The sequence below is a fragment of the Arachis hypogaea genome, chromosome 3 (assembly GCF_003086295.3).
Source record: "Arachis hypogaea cultivar Tifrunner chromosome 3, arahy.Tifrunner.gnm2.J5K5, whole genome shotgun sequence".
Classification (NCBI taxonomy): domain Eukaryota; kingdom Viridiplantae; phylum Streptophyta; class Magnoliopsida; order Fabales; family Fabaceae; genus Arachis; species Arachis hypogaea.
The window spans coordinates 27,668,524-27,692,300 of NC_092038.1; the positions used below are offsets into that span (position 1 = coordinate 27,668,524).

Here is a 23,777-nt window from a genome sequence, read left to right on the forward strand (position 1 = left end):
GCTTTCTCACAATGCCTTTTCTCACAAGAAATTACAGAAAGATAAGCATAGAAAAGCACATTACAATCAGAAAAATATGAAGGAGATTGACTTCATCAACAGCCATTGTGCTATGCGAAAACCAGATTAGCAAGCATCTGATTCAATTCTTTATACTGACGGAATGCACATTTGATTAGGTTACACTATCCAGTTAGTTGAACTTTTTCAAAGAATACTTCTCAGAACAAAACCTCAATACTCTGGTTATCTCTCCTTGGTTGCTCAATGAACAGCAAACCTCTTTTATCTCCTTGCATGTTGCTGGGTTCTTCTTTCAAGGTCAACACCTTGAGCCTTGAGTTTCACCAACCTACAGATTCACTTTTTCTCCTTAAACATCATAGTAGGACCTTTGCTTTTGACTTCTCCAACTTGACCGAAAGCCATAAAGCAGCAACCACAAAAGTCTTCTAGTGGTCAACTTAATCTGAACCCTTGAAAAATAACTTGGTCCCCAAGACAAGTTTGAGACCGTGGATACACAGCAGAGAAGAATGGAAACCAACTTTCTTTTGTATCCCATTTCAGACTGAGCAGAGAGTTGGGAAGAAGAGAAGAAACTGAGTTGCATGTATGAGGAAATGGTTTACCTTTGATATTTTCTTAAACTTGATTTGGCTTGAACTTGTTGATTTGACATTCTGTCTTTCAAGCTTGAACCTTCTCTCTCTTGCTTCTTTGGTTACTAGCTTAGGGAAGAAGCTTTTTCTCTTTCTTACTTTTTTGAGTTTCTGAGCAACTCACAGAGGTGAACGTTGCTTTTGGTTGAAGCACATGGAAGGAGTTTGAACCAAATGAAGCACCAGGACTTGGATCGGATCACTACCTTTTTGCCCGTTTTGATTTTTCAGCCTTGTTTCTTTATGGACTTTGTTTACATGATTGGCCCATCAGCCTTGTTTTATTTCTCATTCCATTTGGGCTGTAATTCACATTTTGGCCTGCAATATTTTATAAAGAATTAATAATATGCAATTATAATTAATCAACACTAATTATTTATTTTGCCCAAAAATAATATTTGTCATCACTAATTATTTTAGTTAATTTCTTAACTCAACAAACTCCATAGGAGTAATCCCGGCTCAACAGTATTAGTAGAGTCAATTCCCCAGTCAGATTCTTTTTCACTGTTTGATAGGTTGTACATAAGCTTGGACGCATCTAAGAAGGAGTTTAAAGAGTGTTGTAGACCTCTTATCGGGCTAGACGGTTGTTTTCTAAAAGGATACTATGGCGGCCAGCTCTTAAGTGCAGTGGGACAAGATGCCAATAACCATTTCTTTGTCATAGCCTTTGCAGTTATTCCTAACGAATGCAAAGACACATGGAAATGATTTTTGATACTCTTACAAGAGGACTTGAGAGAAGTGACACAGTTTGGATAGAATTTCATTTCGGACCAGTAAAAAATAACATGTCTAAATTCGCTATGTTTCTATTGGTTAATTGATGTTAGGGTTGATATTAACTTATATAAGTTTGATAAGTTGTTACAGTGTTATGCATAGCCTAGCGATAGGTGCTCTGTTACTAGTTAAGTTTCAGCATAGGATATATGAGTTATTGTTACTAGTTAAGTTTCATAGTAGATTGTATGACTCATATGGATGAATAATGATACCATTATTGTGTTTTGTGCCTAGTTGGTGCTCATTTGTTTACTAATGTGAATTTATGATGCATGAAAAGTTTGGAGTTGGCAATAAAAAAAGTAATGTCTAATACACACCACAGGAACTATGTGCTTCATATTTTAAAAAAAGTTATAAAGTATTTTAAGGATCAGCAAACTAAACAATTGGTATGGAAATGTACACGATGTATCACATTCCAAGAGTTCAACAGTGCTATAGAAAAAATTAAGAAAGTGAATATGGGAGTTTGGAAATATCTTCAAAGGTTTGAGCCTGCAGTGTAGACTAAGGCTTACTTTAGTCATGGTCCCAAAGTCGACAACATCACGAACAACATGTGTGAGGTGTGGAATGCAAAGTTTGTCGAATACCGTGAAAAACTAATTCTAACCATATGTGAGGACTTACGGTGCTACCTAATGAGAAAAATAGCCACACACAAAAGGAAGCTGGAGGCTTATTCTAGTCTATTGGCCCAGTACAACAGAAGAAGCTGGATGAGTATACTAAACCTAGAGCTAATAAGTGGAGAGCAATTTAAAATGGGGACTACTATATGCAGAATACATTTTATATCTATATATAAGTTTTTTGCTATTAAATAACTCTTGATGACTACTATCATCTAAATTTGGTTTTATTATTATAGTGCATGCAACTTTTTTGTCAATCTTGTTATATTTATGTTTCAAAGAAGATTAAACTTTTATTTGTGTTTTATTTTTATTTTTGATTTCATTTTTTTTATTTTTAGAACTTTTTGTCTTTATACCTCAGAAGAGGAATCACTATTAAAGTTGGAAAATTTTTTATATTATTTCTTATTTATTATGAAATGTAATACTTGCATTATTTTTGTTTGTTTGTATTTTTATTTTGTTTAATTCTATTAAGTATTTTGTTTAATTGGTTCATTGTTATCTCTTTTGATTTTTAAGTTTAAATTTTGATTTGTAAACTTTTAATAATGATAAAAATGTGAAAAGTGATAAAAAAAAGGATTGAAAGCTATTTTATATCTAATATTGTAATTTTTTTATTATGCTGTTAAATTTCTAGTGATCTAACACTAACTTTTTTTTTAATTCAAATTATTTGAGCTAATAATATTGTATGAATTTTATGTTTATATTTTAATTTATCTATGAATTTTAAGGTCTTGTCTTTATTTATATATGAATATGTAAAAATTAAAATATTATTTAACTTTTATAGGGGCGGGTAGAAGTGGGACAGGTACCCGCAGAGGCAAGTTAGGATACTGCAGTTTACTACTCGTGGATAATGATGTGATGGATAGTACGTGAGTAAAAAGACGGTGGAATGAGGTCGGGTAAAGCTAAAACCCGCCCCTACCCGCCCTACTGCCATCCTTAATCTCATATTCTGACTTACATATCTTATTGATATTTTTAATTATCACTATTATATCTAGGTTTATGTTACGGACTCGTTTTTTAGCCTCAATGGCCCATATACAAAACTTGATAAAAGACCTTTATTTTCACACGGGTCTAAAGTCCAAAGCTCCTAATCACCTCTTATAATTAGCACATTCTTAATTGACATTTGAATTCAAATATCCCTCATCTCCTATACACACACTTTCACTAACCCTACCTATGAGATACATTATAACTTAATCGTCGGAGTATCTTTATAAGTCAGTCCCGTTATTTGTACATCCAAACTTAAAAATCAAGACCAACTCAAAACATAACAATTTTTGATATTTCAGATAACTCATAAACAATCTCGTTTATTAAACTTTTTACTTTTTAAAAATAATTAACTAAAGTTGTTATTTAAAAGTTACCTTTTTTAAAAGTTATACCAATTATGTTTGGTAAATTATATAAAAGTCACTTTCAATAAATATGACTATAACAATTATATTTGATAAAATATTATTTTTAAAATAATTTTAATATATATAAATATAATAAAAAATAAATATTCATTAATATATAAAATTATATTAAATTTTTTTATAATACAAATAAACTTTAAAAATAATTCTTTAAATACTTTCAAAAATATTACTCTTAACTTTTAAAATTATAAGCACAAACATATAAAATAAAATATTTATCTTTTCAAAAATACAATATTTTCTCAAAAAAACCAAACCTCAATCCCTTATCTTTTGTCCGTTAATATTGCCTTTGATTTCATTCGTTATCGCTAACACTTTGTGATCCATTTCGCACAGCAGCTTAATGGTGGCAAATATATAGTGCCACAAGATAATGATAATTGTACAGTTGAGACAATGACACTAATATCCGGACAATGGTGGTTAGAGCTTTGACTTATATATTTAAAGTGTTAAAAAAAGGGATGCACTTTTTTCTTTATGAAAAATCACTTTATCCGATCAAAATTGCAATCTTTATTTTCTCATTAATTGTCGTTGCGGGCCTCATGTACGGTGCTAATGCATGCATTTTGTGTTGGACAAAATTGGAGGAATCCAGGGGGAAGTTAATAATGCATGGTCTTTTAGAATTTTTTAAAATATATTGAACCTTTTGGTAACAATTGATAGTTACGTTTAATTGAAGGGTGGATATATGATACAACACTTGGTCATCCTTTTATAATGATGAAATGAATTGCATGCAATCAACGCAAGATGATGATAGTTATTGCTTTATACGCAAAATAATAATAGGTCAAATCTATGACAGAATTTCGGGTAGACTCTAGATGGTGATCAACGTAATCATCAGAAATAACTAGTTGCTTATTATATATAGATAGATTTGTAATAATTTTTTTACGAATTGTTGCTTGAATGAGTCTTTTATAAAGTGTCGGTTTTTTTTTTGGTAATGGAATATAGAGAAAGAACACTGATCCGGCGTCCAACAACTCCATCACTTTGAATCAGTTTCAAGTTCAACTCACACCATGTGTGATCGGTGGTAGAGTTTGAGAAAAATGTTTGGGGCCTATAAACTTCAAAACATAAATTATATAATGATAACAAAATTGAACGAGTTTGGTTAAACAATTGTATTTACTATTTAGAAAAGTGTAGGTAGATAACAACATTGTTAAATAATGTGAATAATAGGATTAAAAAAATAAATTAATTCTAAATTTAATGAATGGCATAGTGTGTTTTAATTGAATTGGACCAATTTTAAAATTTATTATTTATATTATTTAAAAAAAATATTGATTATCTAACCTAATCCATTGTAATTTTGCCCTTATCTTCATAATTCAATGCGCTTCTGTCTTAATTGTTATTTGTACTTTTATCCTAATTAGACAGAATGTTCTTTGTACCTTTACTTAAGATACTGTAGGATCGGAGTATTCATATGCGGCTAAAAAGTTTCTATGTGAGTTTACGTTTTATTTTATTTTTAAAGAGTAATTTGCGGGGATGAATTGTATTTTGATTTTTTAAACTTTAAAAAATAAATTTGCCGGCTGAATTTTCAAAATGCATGCCGGGGGCAGGGGGCTCATTTTGAAAAAGTGAATATACAGGGGTGAATTGTATTTAAAAATATTATTTACAACGAGAGGGAGTGGCATTAATTAAAATGTATATTATAATGGTTAAATTTTATCATAAATATTTAAGAGTATAAAATTTGTATGTGATTTTTTTTTTGTTTTACAATATCGTTTTTGTTTCTAACGTTTTCGTTCTATTTAAGTCCCTAACGTTTCAAAATTGTCTCAATTTTATTCCACCGTCAATTCTGTTGACAGATCCCTAACAGCAGGATAACATTGAGTCAATTTTAAAACGTTAAGAACTTAAATAGGACGACTGAAACGTTAGGGACAAATTTGGGACTTATCCCAAACATTAAGAACAAAAACGATACTTTATTCTATTACTTAATAATATATTAATATTGATAATAAATAAATAAAAATTATTTAATATTAAATATTTTTATATATTTTGATATATTTATAAGACTTTTTTTATATGCTATATGTTTGTCCTGTTTAAAATTTCTGACAATAATAAAAAATCTCTTTTTTAATTTTTTATTATTTTTGCGTTTCGCGCCATGAACGGTAATAATTTTTATTTTTTATGTACAATTATCATAAATATAACCTGTTTAAAACTAAATAAAAATTAATGAAAACTATATATGTTATTGAAATTAAAAATACTAAAATAATCTTGTCACAAGAAAATTATACACTAATCAAGACACTAGACCCTACGGGTCTTTGTAGTCTTCGTCGTCCTCATGATAGTCTCGCTATTGATCCCGATACGATGACACTACTATGGGCATTGATGTCTGGGCAAGTGCAAGTGCAGATGAAAATGTGCTGCCTCCAGCACCGTTGCCCTCTGCATGCATCTACTCATAGTAGATGTCCATTTGCCACTGCATGCGCTGTATGTGTTGTAGTTCCTCTTTGAGCTCTTGCCGCATGGACTCCAATTTCGCATCCCAAATATCCTATACTAGCATTCATGCAAAGAGTTTCTCATACCTCTGCTCAACTAAATGGAACTGCTGACCCTAATCTTGCAGGTTCTAGATTAGGCTTTGGACCTACTCACGCAAATCCACTACTCCCTGTATGTGGATCTATAGGGCTAGTGGTCGAGGCCGAAGAAGCCTTAAAGATGGACGTGCATAAGTTGTTGGTAAAAGATGACCCGATTTTGTAGATACAGTTCTTCTGTGGCTCAGATGTGGCCTGACGCCACATGGCATCAGGATCCATCATGAAAGGTTGGTCCACTAGAGCTTGTGCCTGCAAACTTGAAGGCGTAGTAGATATAGAGGGCAATTTGGGTAGTTGGAGCGGGTTGAATCATCTGCCCTCTACCCCGACCTCGAGGACGACTCTCGATATTATCTTTGCTGGTCATATCTACCTGAATCAATAATTAAAATAGTCAAAAAAATTGTTAAACTTGTTAAAAATTCCAGCAGAATTTTTTCTTAATCTAGATACCTCCATAAAAAATTTTCAATTTTCACAGTTTAAACAGTTACAATTGTGTATTTAAATAAACAACCAACACATCCTTGTTCAACTTTTTAAAAATTTCAGCAGAATTTCGCTTATTATTAATTATGATCTACGCTTAATGTAATTTTCAACTTTTTACAAACCAAAATATGCCTTTAAACAATTTTAAACAAAAATTCGGTAGAATTTTTTCTAAATTCAGAGACATCAACCAAAAATATTTTTACTTTTCAAATAGATATAATTTGCAATCATGTATTAAAATAAAGAAACATTCAAGTAAACACATAATCATAGCCATTCTAGTGTGCAATCTTTTATTACTTAGCAATTTTTAGCAAATAAGAATTTTGAAAATACCACTAGACAACCTTCTCCCACTTTTATCTTAAAATTCAATCATAAGAAAGTAAGTTTGGCATAAAACTTAAGCAATTTAACAAGTTAATAGATAGAAAACCAACTTTAGAGTTGCACAAATAATCTACGTATATAAGCAACACAAAATTAATAAAATATTTATTTAAAAAACTAATTTATCTAATTAATTAACTTAATTTATAACTTACCTAACGTAAACCCTAACCACATTTCATAAAATAATTAAATTTTTAATTAGACAAGATTAATCTAAAAAATACCCTAACAACACATTTCATAAAAAAATTAATAAATAAAATTAATGAAAATCCTAATTAACCCTAAATTAACTTTACCTAAATTCAACCCTAAATTACTCTAACTTCAACCCTAAACTAAATCCAACCTCATTTAATAAAGAATTTAATAATAATTTTAGTAAAATACTAAATTAATAAAAAATAAAAAAACTAATTTATGTAGATAATTATCTTAATTTACAAATTTACCTAGCCTAACCTTATTTAATTTCCTAATTAACTTAATTTAATCAAAATTTCACTAAATTACTAAAGTACTAAAACATTTAAAAAAACTAATTTACCTAATTAATTAACTTAATTTAAAACTTACCTAACCTAAATCCTAACCACAAATTTTATACAATAATTAAATTTTTAATTAGACTAAATTAATCTAAAAATACCGTAATCACACATCTCATGAAAAAATTAAATAAAAAATTCAATAAAACTTATAATAATACCTTAAATTAACAAAAAAAATGTGTAAGAAAACAAGGTTGAAAGAAAATTTAGCTCTGGTGGTGGTGGGATAGGATAGAATCTATTTAAGTAAAATAGGATTTAGGATTTTTCTTTTGTTCAGAAAAAAGTAGAGAAAATGGAAAAAATGCTTACCTTTGGCACGGCAAACCTCGGCAACGACAATAGCGGCATAGTGGAGACCTCCAATGACGACGACATAGTAGCGGTGGCAGGAGGAGACACGAAAGAGCTTGCGGCAGCGACGGAGTAGAGCTTGCAGGAGGAACCTTTAAAAATACAACAGCGGCGACGAAAGAGACGAGAGGGGGAGAGAAGAGAGAAGTGTAACACCCTACCACACTGAGACTTACGCTTAAGCCATAAAATAGAGGTGGTATAGTATTACGACCTCTAAAATAAAATATACATACATAATATACTTGGAAGAATATAATATTCGAGGAGTCTTGAAAGAAAAGTTGAACAACAGAAACTGAGTCGCACTCAAAACTTTAGAGCGTAGATATCAGAAAGCAGATGAAACAATATACATTTATATAGATAGAATTCCAACAAAATACAGAGCCAACCCCTAACACGACCCGCGAAGTAAGGCCGACTAGGATATATACACACACACACACACATACACACACAACCCTAATATACCGAATACCTATCATTGACAATTTATTTCACCAAGTCAACCTCTAAGAGGGATAAGTATAAAAATACAAGATGCAGAATTAATATACATATAAGAACATAAATAAAATACAACCCTGAGTCCGAAAAGCTCTTCGCTTTCAACGAGTCTCCAGAATGCTGAGTGCGGTGCCTCACATCCTACATCTGAAAACAATAAATATGTATAGAATGAGAACTGGAGGTTCTCAGTATGGTAGTAGTGCCCATATACATAATATATAAGGTCTCGGAAAAACCAGAGGCAATCCTAAAATTTCGACACTCAAATTTAAAACTTAAGAATTAAAACTGAAAACCATAAGCAGGGTAATTGTCTAAGGCTCTTAATTCAAATTCCTTTCTAACTTAATCCCTCAAATCCCTCCCTATCTTCCAATCCTCCAAAATTTCGGTGCACAGACAAATAATACAGACAAAACAAACACAAATAGAATACAGATACAGCAGTAAGTAAATATAGCAGATAAGCATAATAATCACGTAGGCAAACCCAATTAAGAGCATAATCAAACAAAACAAACATATGCATATGATGTATGCTTGCCATATGACTGATGATATCATCTGTCGATTGTACAGCCAAACCTGACATATCCGGTAGTGAACCCTGGACATAACACCACAAACATGTAACATGTATTACTCGTCTCCCCGTGCCGATGTTTCACCGAACCAGAATAGGTATTACTCATCTACTCAGGTAGGTGCCTCAAACCATATCCCTGGTAGGAATTACTCGTCTATCCACAGGCCGTGACTCGGATAGGAATTACTCGTCTATCCCCGGGTAAGAATTACTCGTCTACCCATAAAAATCGTATCTCAGATAGGAATTACTTGTCTATCCTCAAAATCTCATCTCGAATAGGAATTACTCATCTATCCACAAAATCATAACTAAGATAGGGATTACTCGTCTATTTTCAAAACCATTACTAGGTGTGTGTATGGGCCGGGTGAAACCGGATTTAATGTGACCCAGACCCGACTCGAAATATGTACCGGGCCCATTTTTTAGATCTGAACCCGATCCTAGATCCGATGAAACCTATACCCTTTCGGGCCACAACTATACCGGGTGAAAACCAGGCCATTAACATTATATTACCTTGATACCTTCTTGTAAGTTAGCATGTAAAAATATCCAAATTTTCAAGACTCCAACTATTATTTGATATGGTAAAATTCACTTAAAAAAATATAACAAGAACCAACTCTTCTATAAAATTAAAGCACAACCATAATCAATACTAATATTGCCTAATAACACCAAATATTTAAATCAATACAAATAACACAATATTATGCATTAGTCTAAAGTCTTATGTATTTTAAATATAAAACATTAACTTATAGTCTTATATATAATGACTAATAACACAAATATTAAGGTTTACAATACTTAAATTCCATATAATAATAGCCATCATCCATCACTAATAATACAAAATATTTATTGTGTATGGTGACCGGGCCACCGGACCGATTTCGGGTGACCCAAGCTATGGTCCGAACCTGACCCGAAATAATAACCGGGTCTATTTTTGAGATCCTTACCCGACCCTAGACCCGATGAAATCACACCAAATTATCCCCTAAAATGTTCGGGACCGGGCTGGGTCTTCGGGCCGGGCCGGGCGATGCTCACCCCTAACCATTACCCATCATCTGATATATATATTCATACATAATTCTCATCAACATTGCATCGTTCTCAATCATTCTTCTTCCTCATCTCATACCCGGAGCAAGTGGACAACGCCATTGCCTACTATCTGAGGGGTCACATATATGTCAATCATAGTCACTTTTACTCTCAACTTCATTCACAATATTATTCCAATTCATATCTCATCAACATTTCCTCATTCTTAATCATGTCATATTTATTATTTTCAACAATTCATCGCAAAGCTCAGCATTTCCGCATTTTTCAACTTACATCACCCATTCACAATCTTTCTTTACCTCTAAGTTATTGTTCTCTCGAGGTCCAACTCACTCATTATAATTGAAACTAAGTTTTAGGGTCTTAGAGAGTAAAAATAGAGGTTTAAAAATTTGAAATTACGTTTAAATCACAAAAACTCAATGTTGCTGAAAACAGGATCCCGCGTACGCATGCCATGTTGCGCGTATGCGAGTGTCTCATTTTTCCCATGCCGTGTGCATGGCACTTGTCCACGTACGCGAAGGTGCTGGGTAGATGTGAATGGCCGCGTACGCAACCATATGTCGTACGCGCCCCTTTCCTTTTCTTAAAAAGTTGCTAATGCTGCATAATTCACATTTTACATACCAAATTTTCGACGCGCATAGCTTTTTCGTTAAAAATAATTTTTCATATGTTCTTTAAACGACGTAAACTTTACGGACCCAATTTTAATATAAAACAAGTTTGAGAGAAATCGAGAGTCTGAAAGCCAAGTTATGGCTCGTCGAAATTTGGCCAAAAACCAAGTTTTGCTTAAAAATCTCAAACTTCTATTTGCACAATTTTCCATTTCAAAAACCAAGGTTTCTTAACCCAAAACAACCCAAATTCCAACTGAACTTCCATACTCTTATCAACCCTTTCTCAACATATCAATGTCTAATCCTATCAATTTCAATCCAACAAATTCATAATCAACCAACATTATTCATGAATTAACAATCAATTATTATCATTATTCATAATCATTATCAAAACTCATCAACAATCAATTGGTTTACCACATTCTCATCATAGGCTCAACATTCACATTCAATATCCTCATTAATCATCATCAAATCACCAACATTCACAATTCATCATCAATCATCAACTTTTGTATTAAAATTGCTAACTTTTAACATACATGCATGCTTCAACCTATTTTACGGTCCATTAGACTAAGTTTTCACAAGACATTATATATTATCTATGAGAAACCAGAATCATACCTTGACCAATTCCTTGTAAAGCCACAAAGCACTTCAAAATCCTCCTTACCACAAGTCCCAAGCTCCAATTCACCACTCACCAAGTTCAATCTAGCACCCAACACCACCAATTACTTCAAACTTCAAGAATTTAATCTAACAACATATAATTTCATCATAATTCAACATAGGACTTATTAAATTGAAAAATTCACCAAGGATTGAGAGCTCCTTACTTCATCCATGGCCAAATGGAACAATACCCAAAAGCACCCGCAAGCTAGAGTTCACCTAAACCATTAAAATCACATAATTTTTCAATTATCAAAACCTAAATCACAAACTAAAAAGGGGAGAATTGGGTGAGAAAACATGATTCTCTTACCAAATTGTTTGGTGAATTTTATAGAGAATTACAAGATGGACACGTGGCCGCTGACAGCTCATCAATCGAAACTCTAGATTAAAAGTTACGTTGGATTGAAGATTTGGGTGAGAGTTTGGGTTTCACATGCGTTCTTCCTCCCTCCATTGATTGTTCAATGTGTTTCTTTATTTTGGGGAAGGAAAAGAGCTGATGCTCTTAATATATGGTGAGTTAAGTTGGGCCTTAGCCCATTATGGTCCGGTTTGTTCGGTTCGATCCCTTCGATCTAATTTTGGGCCAAAATCTTTTAAATTGGTGTCCAAATTTATATTTTAATTATTTCTTCTTTATTAAACTATAAAATTTAATTTTCTAATTTTTTTAAATAATAATTAATTTATTGACTAATTATTTACTAATTTTACGAGTTTTAAAAGAAGAGAAGAGAGAGTGAAGGTTCGCACAATAAAAGGAAAGGGGCTCATGTTTCAAATTTACACCAAATTTACCGCCGAAAAAATACGACGAAAAAAAATCAACGATAACCATCTGACAATTACCAAAACGAAACATTTCATTATTAAAGGTTACTATCAGATTTTTTTCTGTTAGTAAATTCGATGATAATATTAACACTGTTAAATTTTTTACTTACGCCAAAACTTACTGTTGGATTTTGGGCTGGATTGCCCAATTTGAAATTAACTTTTTGGCTAGACAAAATATGATTACAATCTCACGTAAATGTCGACGTTAAAGGCACTGGTAACGTCCCACAAAAAATCGGATGATAATTAACAAATTTTTTTTGTAATGAATTAAAGAAAAACTTTAAATCGATAAAAAAAACCCGAAATCATCAAAACTTATAACTTTAAATCTCAATGTATGCGATTACTCCCAATTCAAAGTATAAATTTATGACAATCAACTACGTAAACATATAAGAAGAATATTTGGGAACAGCAATTTTTGTATTTTGTAACCATTAATTGGCCATTAATAGTATTTTTAATGATGTAAGATTATGTCTAATAATGAAAGATCACTCACTTTTGTTTTGATGGTTAAGTACTGATTAGAAAACACAAAAATTGCTGGCCCTAAACTTTTTCAACATATAATTCTATTCAAAATCAATTCTTATGATTTTTGGAAGCTCCTAAATCCTTATTAATATATTGTATCCAAAACCTTTTTTGTCAATATACTACCTATTTGTTTTTTAAATTATTCCACGCATCAATACAAAATATAAACATTGATCGATCAAAATATAAACATTTTATTCCTAAAAAAGAAAGATCAAAATAACATAATTGATCTTTTTTAATAATTCAGTCTTGGAATGTTTTGATACTACTTGTTAAAATTTTTTGAATTTTTTAACTCTTAGATCATCTATAATAAATCGTTAAAAAAGATATATAATAAAAAAAGTATACCTGAATTCGTGAGTATAATTAAAAGAATTTAGCTCTCATAATTCTTTTATCTTTCTCAACCAACACTTATCGAATTTTTATTTTAAGCTGAATAGTAACTGTCTAATGAAATAAGAGCAGCAAAATAATTTTAGTATATTAAGAATTAAAATTTTGAAACTCTATTTAAACTTAATTATTGATTTCTATTATTAAACTCTAAAAATTCAAGTAAAATAGAATAATATTTAGTTTTGTTTTTTTTAAATTCAAATAAAAATTAATAATAACTTATTCTATTTAATATTTATAACAATAAATAAAAATATCTATATAAATTATATAATATAAAATAATTAATATAGTTATAATCAATTATATGTATTGATTATAAATAGATTAAAAAATTATAATTTCCTAACAAATGAATGTATTGTTACTTGATATATGTTGAGTAACTGTTTACATAATTTACTATCTTTTGGTTATTGTACAATGAAGGTTGGAGATTCAACCAGACGGATGCTTAATTTTCTTATTTATCATATTATTTTTTTAAAATTTTTTTATTTAAATTATTTAAATATAATATTTACAAAAATATATAAACAATAGAATATTTTTTGGATACAGTGCCAAAACATATGTTAAAGGCACATCTAAGTTACACTGCACTCTGGATATAAAATGAACATTTAAAGTATACAAATCAAATACTGTGTACTCAGAGATATATTCATAAGCAAATTTTGGATACAGTATCCGAAATATGTGTATATATCTCACATATCTCAATCACAACTAGAAAATGGATTAATACAGACAGATTTACAGACAGATTTAGTCTTTATTACAGACGGATTTTTGGTTACCGACGAAATTACCGACGGATTTTGTCCCTCTGTAAAAGCCTCGTCGGAAATTATTTACCGACGGATTTTTTTCCGTCGGAAAATTACAGACGGATTTTTACCAGTTACCGACGGATTTTCCCTCTGTAAATTTTCTATCCATTTCCCAAAAGCGACGAACTTTTCGATGGATTTTCCGTCTGTAATTACAGACGAATTTTTCGACGGATTTTCTGTCTGTAATTACAGACGGATTTTCAGACAGATTTTCCATCTGTAATTACAGACGGATTTTCCGACAGATTTTCCGACAAATTTTCCGTCTGTAATTACAGACGGATTTTTCGACGGATTTTTCGTCGGTAATTTGAACTTGAAAAATCATTTCACACTCTGATTACAGACAGAAAATCCGTCTGTAAATCCGTCAGTAAGGTAAAATAATTTTTTTTATTTTTTCAATTACAAAATAAACTTGTTTTCATACAAAATAAATATAAATTTAATACAAATTTTTATCTAATTTGTATTCAAATATTTATAATATTTCAAAAAATAAACAAATTTATCGTATTATCAAACTTAAAGAAAAGTACTATAAACAAACAAGTCAATATATTTCAAAATATAAACAAAGTGTTGATACATCAATTATAATAACAAGTAACAACCATACATCAACAAAGTGTATTGATACATCAACTATTGTCCTCTAATTAAGTCAAAATATACAATAATGAAACAGTGTGGTCATGAATTGATCCTCTGCCTCAGGCTTCTCTGCCTCCTTATATTTTTCCATTTTTCATCTGTTTTTCAAGTATCAAATTCTGACAAAAATAAAAAAATAGTGACAACATAATCTGTGTACAGTGTATTCTTCATCTCAAGTAACAAATTCACAAGTGAAGCTCACCTCAACATCTGGTCTAGTTCCAATAACTTTCGATTTGGGGCTGCAAATTTAATAAGAGAAAAAGAGAAAGAACCTGGTGGTGCTTCTTTAATCTTTGCAGAATCTTGAACTAGAAGAGGAGTCTCCTTAATAACTGGTGGTGCTTCTTAATAACTAGAAAGTATACTCATGTACTCGATGATTGTGAATAAAGAAGTTAATTTAAAGCATAAGCCCCTGTAGGAAACAAAATAAAAATAAAGGTGTATTCTTTTCTTTTAAAAAAGGTCAGAGAGAAATGAGAGATCAGCAGAGAAGTAAATACATGGATGATGGATGCATGTAGAAATCAAGTAAGAAAGAAAGATACGAGACGAAAAGAAAGTTGTAGTAGAAGCAATATATAGTCGTATATATGCTCCAAAATAGGTTGAGTGCCAGTGCAAGAAGCCTTAGCAAGAAGCCTAAATGTTCACAGTATATAGACTATTAATACCCTTAGCTAAGGAAGTAGCCAATGCAAGAAGCCTAAATGTTCACCACGAGAAACAAGATATCATAAATCAGATGAAAAAACCTATAACTCAAATAGGTTGAGTAATATCCACTAGCTACCAAAACCCTCTGTCAGCTATAGAGATTACTTAAGAAGAGGAGAGTATCACAATCTTAACCAACAGAACATCGTTTACTTATTTATAGATAAAATCAACAGATGATGTGAGTAGAACTTGAGAACTTGCCTGAGACTTTGATTGTTCATGTTTGTTTCATTTCTTCCCATTTGCTACGGAAGCAAGCCTCACCACAGTTTGAAACAATAATATGAGATGAACAGATAGCCAAACAATTTTCAATTAAAAATCTCCTGGCGACTTGTTCAATTCTTCTAAGATCCAAACTGCGTAAGCCAAACAATTTTCAATTAAAAATCATAATCCATTTGCAGGAGATCAGATAAACAAATTATAAAAAGAGAAACAGGTTCAAATTTTAAAAGTCAAATAATTTCCAAGACAATTGCAGTTCACAATAATTCAACCTATGTAAAAATAGAACCATCTTCTGGAAATGGTTTTCAGCTCACATGAACATTTATTCATTGAGTAGAACAATGCTTGATCTGCATCATACTATATATACTGCCAAAATTGTCCTAGATAGACATGTGATATTGTGATTGGAACAAAGATTAAGTCAGAAGCATTGACTACATACACAATTAGTTTTTCATAGTTCTACACGTTAATGAAATTTTGAAAAAGAGGCACTTTTCAAGGCACAATTCTTAAGAACTAAATTCTTACCTCTGCAGCCCTTGAGGTGGAGGGCATAGCAGCGGAGTCAACGGCACCAAGCTCATCTACAGACATGCTTGTCGATGCCTCAGTACTTTTTGAATCACTATAAATTGCTTTCGAGTAGGTTGTCGACTGCCATTACCGGCTGCTAATACATGTCCTTTGAGATTTCTCCAATCTGTGCCCAACAAGCCTTCCTGAGGAAAATGAAAGAAAAAATGCATAGCCATGTTATTTTAAGCTATGAAAACTTTAATTCATAACAATGGCCAGATTTTATCATAATAAATAAAAAATACAAAATAAAAGATTGGCCTTCAAGTGAGAAAATGGCGGCCCTCGAACTATGAGGTTAATGGTGGGCGGAATAAGTTTTCATGAACAAAAATTATCTCGGTCCTTTGTTTCCTTTCATGATTATAAAAGGCAAGAGTTGAATCAAAATCTTGCTGAAGAAATCTCCTGCATAAATCAGATCAAGTTACATAGGGTATTCGACTAGAGATCCTAGTTTTGAAACAAAAAGCAGGTCCTTATAAATTAAAGAAACGCGATTTAGAACTTGGTTTCAGCATTGCTTGGGCATACTTACTGCTGAGGATGGTTTTGGGCATGTTGGTATCGATCACCCACATCTGTAAGTGAACCATAGTGATGTCGTCGCTGCTGGTTAAGTTGATGGTGAAGTTCTGCAACTTTCTGCTTCAACCTGGCAACATCAGCTTCAGCAAGTGAAATCTCCTCCAGCTCGGCCTTTGTCTTCGCATAAGTCGATTTTGTAAGATTGTGTATATAGAGAAAGAAATCAGAATGGAAAAAGAATATCAAGTTTTGCTAGAAATGAAAGAACCTTGGAATCCATGCCGCGTGAATTGGAAAACTATCCTGAAGACATACTCAATCCAACTTCCAATGCCGCTCTAAGATCCCTCTCAGCTTGCAATCTTGAAACCTTAATAATAAATATCACGCGGACTTTATTAATGTCAAAAAATAAGAATGATGTGGTACAGGCGGGTTCAAGTAATTTACCAGCAAAGAAGAAATCACAGAGCAATTTACCAGCAACAAGTCCATTCAAGTTTTACATTTTCCAGTAATAGTATATACTACACCATAAAGCCTTAGCAAAAAATTATTAGGAGCCAGCTACATTAAATCAGGATTTTAACACAAATGGATATGTTTAACCATGAAATTAGGATATGTCCTCAATTCTACAATTTCAGAGAAAGTGTTCCACCGTTTCGGACTCGAACAAAGAAAAGATATCACCAACCCTTTTTATTTGTTATTTGAAGTAGTCAACCCTAAATTTAAGAAGTTTTTCATAAATAAATAAAAACATTCAATTATAACAATACATTTGATGCCATGCTAAATCTATCATAATTTCTACTTTTTTTTCCTCTCTAAATCTAGCATATCTTGTTCAAATACAAGAATTTTTCTTTTCCATTTCAAATAGCTTTGCACAGAATACTTTAAGTGCTCTGGCCTTGTTCTAAACAAAAATAAGAAAGCATATGTAGAATGTAGAAATGAGACATCTTAACTGATGGAACACATTTCAGATTAAAATCATCAAATGAAAATTATGCCCAATATTTTGAAAATACTCACTTGGTGTTGAGAACGCTCATTTTGTATAAAAATTGTAATCCCAGTTGGAATGTGAGTTATTCTAACAGCACTGTTTGTTGTATTTGCATGCTGACCACCCGAACCACTAGATCTATAGGTATCAATTTTTAGGTCTTCATTCTTCAATTGAGCATCAACCTGCATATACTTAAACATATCATTGTCTCATACTAGACTGAACATAAAATACTATTTCATAATGATAGCTATTAGTTATTTAATTACCTCATCGGCCTGAGGAGGATTGCAAAAGAAACAGCACTGGAATGAACTCGTCCTGATTTTTCTGTCACAGGAACTCTCTTTTGTTTTGTTGTTTTTTATTTTAAAAAAAAAAGGAAGAAAGAAGTCAGCAATAACAGAAAGTACATTTGTTCATGGATGGTAAAAGGTTGTAGCCAAAACCTGTACTCTATGGATTCCACTTTCAAATTTTAGTTTCCCAAAAGCACCATCTCCTACAATTGCTGCACTAGCTTCCTGAGAAAGTGAAGTTCAAACAAAAAATCCATCAGATGAAGGATGAAATGCAGTTCTACTATATCAGGAACTTGAGTAAAGCAGGTAACTCAGATCATACAGAATGTACAAAATATGTACCTTGTATCCTTTAAGATCTGATTGAGCAATATCTACTACTTCAAATTTCCAGCCATTCTTGTGAGCATACTTTTCGTACCTGTATTATGGTAGACAATATCATTTTTTAGAAAACTGTAACAGTAGTTCCCTTTTGATTTGGATGACACAAATGCAACCTTACATTTTGAAGATGTCCATTGCAAACAAAGAAGCCCTCTTCCCCACCAGTGCCTGTCAAAAGTGGTAAAAGCAAATGAAAGTGGCAACAAATAAAGTCAAAACAGAACAAAAGTAAGAAACAATCAACACAACCCAAGACAACTTGATACACATTCATCGGAGAACAATTTTGATTATAAAAACTAATAGATATTCTTATTCAACAGTGACACATCACCTGCTCTAACCTCCAAAATGCAGTTTCTTTCATCAGCATCGTCCTTAGGAAGTAAGGACTTGAACAGCAAATGTTGCAGTCTTCGTTCTTCCTCTATGGCCTGCCCCATTTCCTCTGTCGCCATATTAATCAAGTTTTTGTCTCTAGAACATTCAACCACCCGTGACTTCAAGCCATCAATTTCCTACACAAATTTCCTACATAATGAAACAATGTGGCAGGAACAGGTTGAATATGGTGGGAGGTATGAAACATGCTAAAATGATAAAGAGTAGAGTTCTGAAACCAGATTGCTAATGGACACACACGTCAGAATGCCAATAATAAAACAATTTTGCTATTTTTTTGCAACCAATTTTGCTATGCAATGAAACCATACACTTACCATCAAACTGCTTAAAGAGATCATTGCTGTTCTTTGCCACATCTTCTTCTGCTGCAACAAAAGAGTTTTATGAAATATTCCTAAGATGATGAGTGTCAAAAGCAAAGTAAAATATTGGTCAATCATTATTCCTTACTAACATCTGAAGAAGATGATGAGCATTCCGCATATGAATATCTCTTTTTTCCACTCCTTGATCTTGATCTGTTCCTAGAACTCAAAAGCTGTTCCAAGAACTCTTCCCTTTTTCCCTTCAACACTATAGACAACACCATATTATATTGTCTTTCTTCATCGTTACAACCACTAGGACTTTATTTGTTTTGATTGAAGCAGATCTGCATGAAATCTAACCACCAAGCGAAAGGAACAAAAGGAATGAAAGCAGATCTGCATAAATATCATCAATCACCATTATCAAATCATAGAACAAGAACAACGAAAAGAATGAAACACTGAATGAACTAACCTCCAAGCGAAGAAAAACGGAGGGCTTTAGTTTCGGTAATTAGCGGATTAAAAATCTAACCTCCAAGGGACGATGACGAAGGGAGCAGATGCGACGAGAGCGGCGGCAGAGAGGGCTCGTGCGACGCGAGCGGCGGCGACAGCGGCAAAAGATGCTCATGCGACGGAGAGAAAAAGCAGCTCGTTGACGGAGAGAGGGAGAAGCTCGTTAGATTTGTGTGGAGTGTGAATGGAGCCGCCGGCTCTGAGCTCAAGAGAAACATCAAAAGGAGGACGGTAGCACCACCGGCAAGGGGAGCGGAGGAGCACAATTTTATATTGCAAAATAAGGAGGAGAGAGGAAGAAACTCGTGCGACGGAGCTCTCACTTGTGTGGGGTGTGGATGGAGCTCGAGAAGATAGGGTTGAGTTTAGGGTTATCTGAATGTTTCCGACGGAAAATTTTAAATTACAGACGATAATTTAATAAAAAATAGCGTTTTGTCTATTTAATTACAGATGGAAAAATCCGTCTGTATCATTTTTCACGGAAAAAAAAATAATTTTTTCGACGGAATTATCGACGGATTTTATTTTCCGTCTGTAATTTATGCTAATTCATTTTTTTTGTTTTCCGACAAAAAAATCCCTCTTAAATTTTGTCTGTATTTCCGTGGGATAAAATCCGTCGAAAATATCCGTCTGTAATAACTAATTTTCTAGTAGTGAATATTCAAAATATGTGTGTTATTATAACGATTTAACTGTAATATTACGAGTAAATGATTAAATTAGTCATAAAAGATCACTCGTTTTTTAAATTAATTCTAAAAATATTTTTAAATTAAATTCGTTCTTTAAAGATTTTAAATTAGTCATGTTAGTCCTTCCATCACTTTATTTATCGATGGAGACAAAATTTACTAATGTGATACGTTAAGTAACACCATAACACATACCTATGAGTCTTAATTTAATCAAGGTTCTGAGAACCGGACCGGTCACTGAACCGCTCTAAGCACTGGTTTACGGTTTTATTGGTTCAACCGGTTCAATTGTGGTTCGACCGAAAAAACCATTTTAAAATAAAATAATAAATAAATTATAAATAAACATCCTAAAATATAATTATACTCTAATATAAATCTTTAAATATCTTTCAAATTTAAAACACTACATGAAATGTCATCAACTAAAACCATTCGATCTTTATCAAAATACAAACTCAAAAGTTAAATGATAAAAAAATATCTAAATATTAAAATTGAACATTATGCTTCTAATCCTAAATTGTTTTACCCATTTATATAATAATTTAATCCTAATATTGAAGCATTTGAGAACAAAATCGGCATTTGAGATCTGAAGGAAGGCCAATCATACTTGACATGCCACCTGAGAGAACAAAACCAGCATTTGAGAATGACAACAAAAGTTGTTCATAAAACCAAAAGATAACAAAAAAAAAGATTGAACATATTTGGTCTATCCGAAAAATTGAGCACACAATCAAATCAATCACAGATGTTATAGCTTGTTGCAAAAAAAATGATACCAAAGAAACTGAAAATTTGTTTCTAACATTAAGATCCATTGACATGCACAAATCATCAAAATAAGCTAGTTATTGAATCTTGAAGGTATGTCCTTCATTTTCATTAAACAAAGAATTGAGTCAGAGAACAATCTTCTAACTTAATTATGAGCTTACCTGAATTTGCCCAAGGCTTCTCCAAAAGAATCTTACAATATGCATTGTCAAAAGAAGTTGGACTTCCAAAACTTTTACTTCCAAGAGTGTGGGTTCTAGACAAGGCTACAAGTTCTTGTGTTCTGTTGAAGAGAATCCCAAAATGATAACAAGTTAACAACACATAAGTAAAATGAGTTCTAGTTAAAAGAATAAATAATATGCAGAGAATTTTAGCCAATAATGAATAGATTTCATCTAAGCAAACAATCAAATAGCTTTTAGGTTAGGTAATTACGACATTTTGTTATCTTGCCTCGATACATTTTGAAAACAGCCACAGTACAACGAGAAATAAAAAATCATCAACAAAATAGTAAAACACTAAAACAGACTAACAGAGTCATCACTATCCAGCGCAATTACAAAATAGTAAAACACTAAAACAGACTAATAGAGCCATCGAGGCATCAGTAAATTTGAAAAAAAAATTTATAACCATCACCAACTAGAAAATACAAGACAGATCCATCAGCAACAGGCAATTACAAAATATTACAAAAAAATGGAAGAAAAATTGAACAACAATTTCAGAACTTCAAACGAAGAAGAAGACCGAACATTTAGAAATTAAAAGGAAGAAGTGGAGGAATTGAAGAACAAAGAACGAATTTCCACAACAATCAGAACCATACATACAAGGAAGACCAAAGAACAAAGAACGAAGAACGAAGAACGAAGACTGAAGTCTGAAGAACAGAGACTGAAGACTGAAGAAGAAGAAAAACCAAACTTCAAGCTAAGACCCAAGAAGAATTGAAGAAATATGGAACAAAAATTGAAGAAGAAGCTCAGAGAAGATCAAGACGAGGAGCACTCACTTGGGTTCAAGAAGCCAGCGAAGATGAAGAGGACTTGCCGAGTTGCTGGGTTCCTAACACGGGGAAAAGGAAGAAGCGGCGGAGTTAAGGACCTGGGGACGGCGGCGGCGCTGACGACCTCTGAACGGCGGCGATGATGGAGGGCTACGGTTCGATGTTCCTAGGGCTAGGGTTCGACGACGATGGAGTCATTGGAGTGAGCTGTGAGGTGAATCTGAATGAATAGGGAAAGGGGGGTTGGAAAACGAGTGGATCGGGTTTTCTTTTTTTTTTTTAAAGTAAAAAACAGCGTCGTTTTAAGGGTACCGGCCGGTTACCGGTCCGGCTCAATCGGCCGGTTCTCGGCCGGTTCAACGATTTTTGAACAGTTTTTTCAAAAGCGATAAGAGGAGGACCAGACCGCTTGTATTGCCGGTTCCCAGTTGAACCGGTTCGACCGGCCGATCCGGTCCGGTTTTCAGAACATTGCTATTAACATAATAAATTTATGAAATTAGATCTGTTTTGTTGATTTTTAGCAAATCGATGGTGGTTCGATTCTAATAGTTTGGGAGCGAAACCTACTCCTCTTTTGTGGGTACCAGTTTTATTTTGTATCAAAATCCATGCCTTTGATAGTGACGAAGAAGAAGAAACCAAACTTTGCAGAAATTCAAAATGAACAATAAAATTTAAATGACTTGAATAAAAGAGAAATGAAATTGCAGACAGGAAAAGTGTTTGAAAAAGTAAAGGGCAAATTAAAAGATAAAGACTGAAAAGGGTAAAAGTTGCTGAATTTAAAGGAATCGAAATGACATTGCAAAGAAGATAAATTGCATGGAAATAAAGTGACGGTGAATTTAAATGGAAGTAAAGGCATGGAAGGAACCCTTCAAAGAAAAAGACTCTTGACTGACTCAGAAAGTCGCTGGGGATGTGAGTGTTTTCTCTGAAAAGATTCCCACCTTTGTTTCTTCGATCTTTCATGTATTTATGGAAGTCTTCGACCAATCAAATTCAGATATAACTTCTATGTGCGTCAATCCTTGAATAACAGTTCCCGCTCTCTTTGAGTGCCATCTGTAACTGCCATTAACCATCTTTACTTATTAACTTTTTTACTTCTTCGATTGCTTCACTCCTTCTCGATGAGTCCTAGTCAATCAACATTCTCTCCTTCATCGATTGACCATCCTCGATGACTCCACCTCGAAGTTCACAACTTTGTTATCTTTTCGACTAACAAATCGCACTGCTGACCTCTTCTTCGACATAGTTGATCTCTGTCGAATCTGCTTCTTCGATTTTCACACTTAAGTTAAGTCAATCGACTAATAGAGAGTACATACGGAGTACCTAATTGGCTCCAATCCAAAGTTAATTGTAACATGTATTTGGAGGTTGATAGAAATATTATTTTGGCACTTAGCAATGATTGAAGTCTAAATTTATCGAACATTGGCTTATTAAAGAATTCAATACATCCTAATCGAAAATATAATTTTCGATATAACAAGATCAAATCAAAGTCTAATTGAG

The 23,777-nt window shown here is 32.6% G+C and overlaps 1 long non-coding RNA gene and 1 pseudogene across 1 annotated transcript; both read right to left on the bottom strand.

Annotated features, from left to right (window-relative positions):
• Nucleotides 1-11,413: 11,413 nt before the first annotated feature.
• On the bottom strand, nucleotides 11,414-11,951 carry LOC140182564 (uncharacterized). Its single transcript, XR_011878408.1, has 3 exons — nucleotides 11,778-11,951; nucleotides 11,629-11,683; nucleotides 11,414-11,503 (listed from the first exon to the last, which is right to left on the bottom strand). It is a non-coding gene; the product is annotated as an uncharacterized lncRNA (long non-coding RNA).
• Nucleotides 11,952-14,632: 2,681 nt separating this feature from the next.
• On the bottom strand, nucleotides 14,633-20,165 carry LOC112790013 (peptide chain release factor 1, mitochondrial-like; annotated as a pseudogene).
• Between the last annotated feature and the right edge of the window lie 3,612 nt (nucleotides 20,166-23,777).